The 9,490-nt window shown below is 42.8% G+C and overlaps 1 protein-coding gene across 1 annotated transcript in view; it reads right to left on the reverse strand.

Moving 5' to 3' along the window:
- The window catches only part of CAMK1D (calcium/calmodulin dependent protein kinase ID), a 307,209-nt gene that overhangs the window by 46,298 nt on the left and 251,421 nt on the right, over nucleotides 1-9,490 (reverse strand). The window lies entirely within an intron of this gene.

The raw sequence follows: 9,490 nt of genomic DNA on the forward strand, positions 1-9,490 counted from the left end.
CTCATTTCATTTGCAAGTGGGCAGTAAAGTTGTATAGCCCCTAAAGGACTGCAAGACACAGCACTTACTGAGACGGTAGCAAGTTGTTTCCAGAGATGATGCTAAAGAAGTAAAAAAAGTCTGAGATCACAATCCACCCTTCCTTCTCCCTTAAGTAGTCATGATTTGGACACGCTGTGAAAGTGGATGTGAGCCTCAGCCTCACCTGTTCTTTGGATAAACAGAACCTTTGACTTCCTGGTCTGACTTCTGAGTTGTTTTTATAATTCACAAAAAAGACAAGTCTGAAAAGAAAACTGGAAGGATTCCCCTGCAAAGAGGTTTTTAGAATAAGAAAAGTTGCTGCAGCCCTTCAAAGTGAGCTGGCCTACTCTCTACTCAACAGCTAAGTCTGCTAAGAAGCTTCCAAAATATGCAATAACTGAATGCCAAAGAACAGTAGCAGTTCATGTTCTCGTAAAGAGCTTAACATATGAGAACTACTCTGAAATTTTAAACCTTCTGAACATATTGTACAAAGTAAATTATTAGAATGTGTTGACAAGACGTCACTTGTTCTTCCCACTGCCCTGACAGCCAAACGTAGCCCTTATTTGCTCCCAGTACTGTACCACCTGCTGGCCATTTTTCTTGAATGGTGGGGATGAAGAATGCCATTTTTATTCCTATTTCAAATGAACCGCAGTGCCACAGGAATGCCACCCTTGCACAGATGATGCAGCTTGTGATGAGCTCCCCAGAAGAGCACCAAAACGGGAAGTTGGAGAGTCTGACTCATGTGTGAGAATGAGAAAGATCACAATATCGGGAGCTTGATGTAGGGGCTGGGCTACACCAGACACATGTACTTGTACGAGCTACCAGAGGACGCTGGATTGGCCTGCACCTGCTGTTATGCCAGACTTAGGGGTGTGACTGGTTACTAAGTCCCTGCAGCAACACCTGTGTGAACTTTTCTGAGGAGCCATGATGAGATTCTGCCACGTTGGCAAGGCTCAAGGTACAGAGAGGAATTGATGTTAGTGTGACGATGGACAATGCAATCAAGAGTTAGGGGATGAGACTAGAGAGACCCTGAGAATTTGAGCTGCATGTGGAATGTGCTGCCCATTAAGCAGAAATGGATTAAGCCTCATCATCTGGGACAAGACAGGGTGGGAGTAAGCAGGGCCTGGGTGGACCAAGGGAGAGGCACTGTCAGTGGCCAAACCCTGAGAGATCACTGCAGAGAGGTATGTGAGGCTACTTCAGCCATTGGACCAAAATGGCATTCATGCAACAGCTGATCAATAGGCTGATGGGGTGCATGCCTCTTTCTTCAACGCTGCCATCCCTCCCTTCAGCACCCAGCCCATGTCCTTAGACTGAGGATTTGCTCCATGAAGCAGTGCATTGAGCACAACAGTGTTCCTAATGCACGGGTGCACCCCTGCTGGTACTTTCCAGCCCTCAGCTCTTTCCGATCTGGCATTACAAAGAAAGCTTGAAGTCAGTGACATGGAATTTGTGTCTTCAGCCATGACAGCTTGCAAACAGCCCCTATTCTGTCAAACCGTGATGCAGCTGGGGAGCTCTCATCAGTTATGCTGTCTGAAAAGGCTCTGATGAATGCCCCTCACAAGCTTTGCTTTTACTTTATTACTCATGTTACTGTCTAAACAACTCCTGGGGGTGCTAGCTGCTAATAAGGCTATTTCAAAGACTTACCAGGATTTTCCAGCCCTTAGCTCACAGAGATACTGAGTAACTCAAAAGCAAACACGGAAATCTACTGTTTACTTTAATTTCTTGGTCCAACGGCCTCTGCAGGGCTAAGGAAAACTTACAGCTTTGACATGAGTTGGGATCGCCACTGGATTTCTGGCAAAGCAGAGATGTGGTGAAAAGCCCTTTCGGAAATGTAAGACAAAGACTTAACATGAAGGGGAAAAAACACATACAGAAAAGGGTCCGACCCAACTCCCACAAAAGGAAATTTTCCACAGACTTCAGCAGTAGCTGGATTGGATCCTAAGCCAAGAAAGTTAACCAAATTAATATAGTAGATTCCCTTGAACAGTCCCATGAGTTAGCACTGCTGCTGTAGCTGCAAAAGGATACGAGCGGTGGACCTAAGGTCTGTCCTGTAAGAAGGAAGAGCTGAGAGGCACTGCCTTAGCGAGTGCCTACCATTTAAAATTAATTTTGCAAATCTGCCTACATGATTTATGACCCTAAATCCCATTTTCAAAAGTGAATTGAGCCCATATGAGACCAACTCTCATTGAATGTGAGTGAGACTTGGCCTCCTAAGTGCATAAGGGCCTTCTTCATTCAAAATCTTCAAGTGACTTGTGATGTTGGATGTTTTGGTTGTTTGGTCCCAAACTGAGGTCCATTAAAGAGGCCTGATTTACAGAAGAATGGTAAATGTAATGTTAAAAATCAGTAGACATTTTTAAAAATCTGGCCCTGAGGCAGGTACCCTTGAAAAGTTTACTCCCATGGAATCAGAGAAAAGGGTGTATTTCTTTAAAAATGATGTTAGCTAACCCACCTTGACACACCACTTAGTGACTACTATTAATGCAAGTTAACTCCTTCGAAATTGTGCTGGATGTCTGAAGCGTACCACACCAGAATGTCAAGGTGTACTGTATTCGTATGCATAAAGTTGAGCGCATGCTCAATATTACAAATATTGCAAAGTACGTGCAGATATCACAAAGCATGTGCTTTGTAATATCCCAGACAAACTGCCTAGCACCTGGCAGGCCTAAGCCCTATATTGACTCATCACAAGAATGTAATAGCTGGCCTGGGCCACAATAATGTAATTTTCAATTGAATGGACTGTATCATGAGAATCCCCCTTTAAAAAGTGAAAATATAAAATGATATCTTGACAAAAGGGCCCTAACTGATTTGAGCTGAGTTAGTTAACATAGTCACCTTCTTATCACAGAGCCAATATCTCTGACAGCGCTTCTGCCAGAAAGAGGCCTTCTCTGAAGTGCTCATATTGATTTTATTTGTGGTGCTAATTTAAAAGTCTAGTTAATGTGCTAATGTACCACCTGCCTAGGCCTGAGGGACTCGCAGAACATTTTAGATGCATTCATTGTAACTGGTTAAGCACTAATATTCATTTCAGAAGAAAAACAGTGTTGTTTACCAAAACCCTTACCTATAACAATTTCTGAACAGGAGTTTAGTGCAGGGTCAGCAACATTTTTGGGCAGAGTGCCAAAAACACCTGCAACTTCAACCTGTAACATGTTGGGGTGCCTGGGGCGGATGGTGGGGGAGCCATGAAGAGCTTGATCCTAGCTATGGCCATATAGCCCTGGCCCCTTCCTTGCCATCCACCCAAAGGCATGCATGCCAAGCAAAGTATCTTCAAGTGCCACACTCTGGCACCCATGCCAGGGATTGCCTACCCCTGGCTTGGTGTATCTGATCCCAGCACTCTTTCGTGTCTAAGGGAAACCAGCCCCATCTCTGTTCCAACGACCAGAGGGCTCGACGCTGTAAGTCGCATGGTTCCTCCGCTCACTGAAGTTAGCAGAGGTTGAGGGCATTCATCACTCCCTGTAGGCTGCGAACTATCAGGGTTGGAATTATCATTTACTAATGAAAGTTAAGTTAGAGATTATGGTGGTGCTTATGTGGCTAGCTTAGCCTGCTCACTTGAATCAAAACTATCATCTTCCTTAGCTTTTCTAGCATTTAGCTTGTGTATGCTGCCCTGAGTGAAGAACAGGTTTTTTTCCCCCCAAGCAAAGAAAAGGCCACAAAGTTTGAACAGTATCTAGCAGACTGGCGTCCCAACTCGGTTGGTCTCAAGCAGCCATAATACAAATAATAATGTTAAGTCACGGGACGTTAGTAACCTCATGCACATCAGCCCTTAGTTCTGTTCCCAGTGGAATGCACTCAAGCATTCCCCAGGAGCTAAAGAACCTGACTTCATAAAAATGGGCAATTTTCATTAAAGACAGCAATTACAAGGGAAATGGTTGTAGGACTAGTCTTTAAAAAAGACCTTAGGAATGATCCTGGGAGCTGCAGACCAATGACCTTTAATTCAGCACCAGGTGATCTTGCAGAAACAGAGGCAGGAAAACCTCCTCTCCAGTCTACTAGAGATCTTTAAGTGGGCTAACACAACAGTACACAAAGGGGAACTAACAGGTAGAGATATTAATCTTTTCTCCACAACAGACTGCAGTGAAATTAAATATTTGCGGCATTCAGTCAACGGTATAAGATAAGAACCTAATCAGAATAGAATTAGATAAGAAAGACTGAACAAATTATCAGTTTCCATTGTGCCGGAAAGCTGACATTTTTAGGGTTCACTCTACCAGATTTAAGCAGGAGTTGCTCATAAAACTGCTGCTCTTCTGATTTGCCTTCAGTTCAGTGGCTTCTGCTGTATGCTGGTGTACGAATTTTTTACATTTTTATTTTGTATTTTCTTGTCAATGTTTTATTTGCAGATGGAGTTTTACCCAGGCTCTTGTTCTATCTGCTACTTAGCTTAAGCTGTGTCTGCTTCTTTCCCAGACCCGAGGAATGGTACCTTGCGCCTGGAAGTCTGTCTATGATCTCTCACAACTGCACAACTGGTTGAAAAAAGATATCACCCCTTCCCTGCCCACCAAATACTTCCCCCTCTAAGATCAGAAGAAATGTGAATGCCTTGTACAGCACTGTTTCATCAGGAAATCTCTACGTATTTTTAGACGATATCAGTGGCATTGTCCTTATTCCATAGCTGGGAGACAGAGGCACAAGAAGGGAGAAGAGTCTTGCCAAAGAGTTGGTAGGTCCCTGGACACCCCATCCAGGCCTGTCTTCACTATGCTGCAGTGTCTCCCCTGACACACATTTGAACACATATTCATTGTGAGCTGTTGGGAGAAGGAAAGTAACATTTATTTGAGGCCATTAGGAAATTCCTGAAAATCCTGGTGACACCAAGACCCAGGAAAGCTGTTTGAAGTAGATAAATTGCAGAAAGACTATGAAGAAGATGGGTAATCAGTATAACACTTGCAAGGCCCTATTTGTGGGCACAATCACAGTGACTGACAGCAACATTTTACTGCACTGGGAAGATGTTGTCTGGGCAACCAATTATGAGAGAGACAATACTGAAGAAGAGCTAGCTGCTATTTAAAAGCAAAAAAAACAGAACAAAACTCTACTATGCTACAACTGCAGTGTTTTTCATGTCGCGCTAGTTCACTGTGCTAGCTCACACCACAGCGTTTCTACACCAATAAAACTTCGGTGCCATGCCTGGTTAATAAACAGCCAACAGCTTTGCACATCTAGGCTAGGGACAGAAATTACAAACAAAATGGTATAAGTGATCAGAAAGATCAGAGCACGTAAACTACTTTCAAAATGCCTGAAACCAGTATAAAACAAACCTGGATGAATGTAGTCTCAGACTTAACTGATTTAGGTTAAATCGGTTTATTGAACTTCTGTCCCAGATCCCCTCCAGATTCAAGCTAACTCACAGTCCCCCAGCATCCCAAGATGCTTTGCACCTCCCCCACAACTCCCCCTTGCAGGGTGGACAGCCTAGCCTTGTCTGCTCTAGCCGAGCAGGGAGGCTTATTCTAGTGCCCCTCTCCCACCCCCCCAGCGTCTCACTTGGGCCATTGCAGCCATGTGGCTGCATTTCAGGAATTAGAAGTGAATGTGCACTCACTTGTTTATCGGTTCAATCTGTGGAGCTTAAACTGACCTGTGAAGATTGAATTAATTCACCCTCCAGTTTTTTGACTGTACTTAGCCCTACTGTACTTTCCACCTAAGTCTCACTAGAAGTCTTTAAACCGGTCACAGAATAATCCTTGTGATCCCCCTATGTGGTTAGCACAAAATATCCCCATTTTACAGATCAGCAGGTGGAAGCACATGACTTACCCAGAGACAAAGGAAGTTTTGGGTGAAGTCAGAAATAGGAACCTAAATCTCCAGACTTTCTATTCTGAGGTTTATATCCAAGTGTGATGGGGGATAGTGAGTGTTCAGATTTGAGCGGGGAGCTATTTCTTAGTTGAAAATTAATGAGTTGAGCATACAAGATTTGTGTGATTAAGGCAGAGGGGTACAAGCCTGTTTAAGAACAAGAGGTATCTGAATGAATAAAATTCCGTAAATTAAAGTGTCCATCCATCTGACTGAAAAAACAAATACAGAGATATTGAGAGGTAAGTAGCCCACTGTAGAAAGCAAACACCTAGACATGAAGGGCCAGATTCTATTTCACTTGTTGGGTGTGTAAGTGGATGTAGGTGCCTAAGAGCAATTCTACTCACCTTGCTCAAATCCTTGACAAACTTAATGCAAAAGATGAGTGAGTCCTCCTCCCCTCTGCTTCTCTGTGACCCAGTCTTAATGTGAAGATTGCAGTTTTTACATAAGCAGATGCATTAAGAGATTTTCAGGAATTTGCATGAGGTAGACAGAATAGTACTTAGTTACATAATTCTACTTAAATGCATAATAGATAGAATCAAATCTGACCCCAAATCTTCACCGTTAAGATGGCTGTATCATATAAAACATTATTACCTTCCTACGGTAAGTCAGGAAGTCTAACCCTCTCTTCAGTAATGAGCTCCCTTGGTCTCCTCCCAAAAGATGGTCAGGAGGTCTTGCTGTCATTAGATAATGATAACTATGGAGTCACTTTTCCAGCGGCGAATCAGCATCCAAACCACAAATAATCAGGACTCACTAAGTGGCACAGCATTTACTCACATGATCAGAAGAAATTTATTTCCAGACTATCAGTAGTTGACTCCATGTATAAATGGCAACATGAAGAATCGGCCTCAGATTATTCTGTGCTACATTACACTTCATTCTCATCTTCATCAAATGTTCAATAAACATAACCTTAACATTTGGGTTTCTTAGAGACTTACTGTTTTTGATCAGTGGCCCTCAGAGAACTCAATAAAATATTTTAATTAAACAGAGCTGAGCAGACTTCACAAAGAATGATCAAATGTGCTCCCTTAGCTCTGACTCAGTTCCAGTATTTGGCTTTAGAAAGAAGGTCCTCCGCTCAGCTTGATTAAGTAAAGCAGGGTGTACCCTAGTTCAGCCAACCTCAAGTTTCACAACAGTACAAGCACTATAAGGCTATGATTGTTGCAGACGGGTAAAAAGAAAAACAAATCTATTCCTCTTTCCAAGGTTACCAAGATAATATCAAATGCATTCTGTTCTGTATAAAGATAATGGGATTCAAAACGATTTACAATGGGGCTGTATCTGGCTCAGTGTTGCAGAGGCCCATTCTGTTGAATTCCGGTTTTTGTACTGTGTTTTTTGCTATGGGATCTGAGGGATTTTTTTCCCCTTACTATGTAAATTCAGGTGACCTGGCAGTAAGTCAGCAAGAGTCATGAGACTTCCCGTGTGAGTTTCTAACCAATTAGAAACAAGGCATGCGAGTAGGGGAACTACTGCTGTGCCTTTCTTGTTTTCACCTTACAGCAGCATGTGGTCTGAAAGGGTGCGGTCATCTTTGTAAATCAGAAGGGACTGAATGATCACGAAACATGATGGCAGTATTCCAGCTAGACCCTCAATCCTGCGGTTCCCGTTCTTATACAAAGCCTCAAGACTTTCAAGTGAACTTAGTGCAGAAGGCAGAGGCCAATCTATGTGACCAGCAAGGCCTGGTAGGAATTTGGCTTAAGGATGCAGGACATCAGATGCAAGTTGGCAACAAATGTGACTCTGACGTAAGCCGCTGCAACTAAAAGAATCAGCAGAATTGAGCCCAGTGATGCTACATCTTGTATTTGATCTCCATTCTTCAATCTAAAAAAGGACTGTAGTGGACGACAGGGAGGAAGAAAGGATACCTAGGTGAAGTTTAACATGCCTTTGCCTTGGGTTATACTGTGAAACAGAAAAGTAAAGGCAAAGATTATCCTGCAACAATTCTCCCCTCAGCCAAGAGCCACAGCATGGGTACAAGGCACATCTTACTTCAGTTAAGTCTGAAGTTAGAACAGCTGCGTTACAGGAAATCTGGGCTTGTCTAATTTAAACATATGCATGAGTACAAGTAACAGTCTACCTTTCACCACTGAAAAGCTTCAGGTGCTCCTCCTTCGGAGCAGAAAGGCACAGCCAAAAGCAGGCTGGTTTAAACCAAGCTACCCCAGAAAGCAAATGTCCTGGTATCTTGTTCTTGAACAGCCATAGTTTTTTAGGAGCTTCTCTGAATGTTAATCAAAATCTTTTAAACAATGTTTCTTCAAAGGATCCTGGAAATGTAATTTATATGCACTTCAAGCGTTCAGTTAATTATTCTTTTTTAACTCCATTGGTAAAATGGAGGGTTTTAATGCAAGCAGCAGTGCAACACTGAAGCCTAGTGCAGAAACTATTTGGACTGGAAAAACATCAGAGCATATAAAATGGGAAGCAATCTGATACTTTCTGTGAGGACTGGAAGACCTAAAGGATTTTTCCATCTCTAATTTCTATAAGTCAGTAATTCAATGTGGTTGTACCAGAGGCTTATCAGAGATCTCCAAATAAACACAGCTCATCCGTTTTATTTCTAAGACTTGTATTAGAAAGAATCTGAGAAATCCAATCCTTTATAATTAAAATGATATGTTACCTTCGCTAGAGTGTTTCAGTTTCATGTGAGATTGAAACACAGACAGATTAGAAGGATATCACTCATATGCTTCTAATTCAACAGCAAGTGCAGTCTGCCTTCAAAGAAATAAAATGACCAAGCTTAAAACCCACAATCCCTAAGTGTGCAAAATCCCAGAGAAATATATGAACTGCAGGATCATAGGAAAGTAGGTCTGGAAGGGGGCCTCGTGAGGTCATCTGGTTCAGCCCCCTGGCTCAAGGTAGGATCATCCTCACTAAACCATCCCAACCAAGTATCTGCATACCCTGCTCTTGAAAACTTCCAAGGATGGAGATTTCACAGTTTAGGTAATCTGGTCCAATGCTTGACAACTCTGACAGTCAGAAAGTTCATCCTAATCTCCAACCTAAATTTCTTCTGCTGAAGCTCCTAATCCTATCCCCTACAGCCACAGAGAAAAAGCTTATCTCCAGCTTCTTTGTAATTGCCCTTCAGGTATCTGAAGACTGTTATCAAATCTCCCCTCATTCTTCTCTTACCGAGACTAAATAACCCTAGTTCTTTCAGCCCTGCCCAGTATAGCTTCCTTAATCATTTTTGTCTCTCTGCACTGGACTCTTTCCAGTATGTCCAATACTTCTTGAAGTAGAAATGCACCCATATACTGATCTCATATCAGATTGGTGCCAATATGAGGAAAATTGAGAGAATTGACAAACGGCTATTTTTGGCTCATGTGGCTGATAATGTGGCCAATCAATGCTACATGCATGCGCACAGCTGGAGCGCAGCTGGGCAGTGCGGAGAGCAGCGTCCGGCTGGCAAGTCTGTTGTGGGGGAAGGGGCGGGGGG

This window comes from Crocodylus porosus, unplaced genomic scaffold (assembly GCF_001723895.1).
Source record: "Crocodylus porosus isolate Cpor-Errol unplaced genomic scaffold, CroPor_comp1, whole genome shotgun sequence".
Lineage (NCBI taxonomy): Eukaryota > Metazoa > Chordata > Crocodylia > Crocodylidae > Crocodylus > Crocodylus porosus.